Consider the following 1,883-nt stretch of genomic DNA (forward strand, 5'->3'; position numbering starts at 1 on the left):
ATGGTACTGTTACGCACTCCACCTATATTTCATAAGATGGAAAATTGAATCAATAATGCACAACCTCAGTTGGTACAATTATCAAACCTGCATACTTTTCGGCTATTGTTGCAACATTCAATATTGTCTCTACAGGGAAAAAGGTGAAAGCAAGGTTTGCCTCTAAATGGAGTGTCCCTTTCTCTCGATACGTCCTCTGCATCAGGTACGTTGTCAAACGGTTGTTCTCAAACACAAAAAATGGTCATCAGGTACAATACATGCAGAAACGAACAATGGAACAGTTCTACTACAAAACAAAAGTTGGGCACATAAGCTATTACTTCTCTTGATATCAGTCTTCTCCACCTCCTTCCTGACCAATTGCCCGTGCCCTTTTTATAGCCCTCTAGCTGACAGAAACTGATCTCCCCGATCCAGTGCAGAACAGCTGACCTTCTGCTGCATCGACAGTTGCTCCAGGCATCCTGTCACCTTCGAGCAGTGTGTTCCAAGCTGCAGGTTCCATGAGTAACAAAAAGACAGTCACTGGTTAAATAGAACCATTTTTATTCAACCTTGGAGACGCGCATTTCAGTACGCAGGAATGCACGGGCGTGCTCACTCTCACCAAGCCGAATAGAGAAGAGATGAAGGGAGGAGGTGATACCTTGCAATAAGAGGTCCGGCATGGATTCAGATGCGGCACCCGTCAGCAGCTCCCCGGCCCAGTGGCGATTCCAGAAAGAAAATGAAGGGTGGGCTCAAAGTTTAACACCAAGCAAACAAAAAATCAAAGAAAAAAATAGTCAACATCTCCTAATGCCGTAGTGCAAATAAGCTCAAAATTTCCTGGATTGCTATTGAGCACATTTAATAATTATTTGAGATACCTTTGATTTTCTTAAAATACAAAGTTTTGAACCAAATTTTGGATCTGTTTAGCAAAATAGCCATCATGTCCTAATTTTATTGTCCAAGTATCTAAAATTTACCAGATAAGTACTGGAATATTTCTAGATGTTTTTCTGAAAATTACCAAATTTTGAACAAAAAATTGGACTTGTCAGGCCCAATTGCCAAAATCTCCCAGTTACATTGTTCGGCAAAGTTTTCTAGATTACTGCAGCGGCACGGGGCATTCAGTTAGTACTGTTCGGAAAGGTGCTAAACATCAAGTAGCAGTCAATCTCTAATCACTTAATTAGGTACTCCAATACTCGTTCATATGCACAAGGTGCTAAATTACTCATGTGCTGGTAATTTTGCATCTCACGGGTTGCGAGTGTTGCGTGCTTCTCGTCAAACACACAGATATTGAGAGGAAATGTGTGGAAGGATCAGGATTCCAGGCTAATGGTGAGTTGGGGACGTAGATGGCTGGGCCTGAGGAGCCTGCCCAGTAGACTCGCCTCTGCCCGGCCTAGGGTTTCGGATGGGAGAAACACAGAGACAGGAGAGGGGGCAGTCAGATCCACTATCCAGCACCATTTTTATGACCGAATCCAGGCCAAGGTGGGAGAACGATGAGGTTGTACCTTTGATAAGCGCGTCCTCTGATGAAGCGGCGGCTATCCTCGCAGCGCGACCCGGTGGCAGAGGAGTAGGCGGAGCCGCGGCAGGCGGCAGCGGTGCGTCGGGCTCGGGGGTTGCTGCTAGTCGTGGCCGACTGCGTCGGCTAAGGCGGAAGCACATCGCACTTGGGCTGCATCGGGCGTCGTCGACGAAGGCGAGCGAAGTACTTATGTGGACTATCGTACTTGGGCGGGAGGAACATCGCACTTGGGCGGGAGGAACCGTCGCCGCCGCCGCCCGCCGCTTGAAACCCTAGAGGAGAGAGGTGCAGGGAGTCATGCTTTCCTTTGGCCGGGGACTCAGGAGATTAGGGACGGGTCTCCGACTCA

The 1,883-nt window shown here is 47.5% G+C and overlaps 1 long non-coding RNA gene across 1 annotated transcript; it reads right to left on the reverse strand.

Moving 5' to 3' along the window:
• Positions 1–69: 69 nt before the first annotated feature.
• On the reverse strand, positions 70–1,796 carry LOC119313503. Its single transcript, XR_005151787.1, has 2 exons — positions 650–1,796; positions 70–495 (listed from the first exon to the last, which is right to left on the reverse strand). It is a non-coding gene; the product is annotated as an uncharacterized LOC119313503 (long non-coding RNA).
• Between the last annotated feature and the right edge of the window lie 87 nt (positions 1,797–1,883).

This window comes from Triticum dicoccoides, chromosome 1B (genome assembly GCF_002162155.2).
Source record: "Triticum dicoccoides isolate Atlit2015 ecotype Zavitan chromosome 1B, WEW_v2.0, whole genome shotgun sequence".
In the NCBI taxonomy this organism is placed as follows: domain Eukaryota; kingdom Viridiplantae; phylum Streptophyta; class Magnoliopsida; order Poales; family Poaceae; genus Triticum; species Triticum dicoccoides.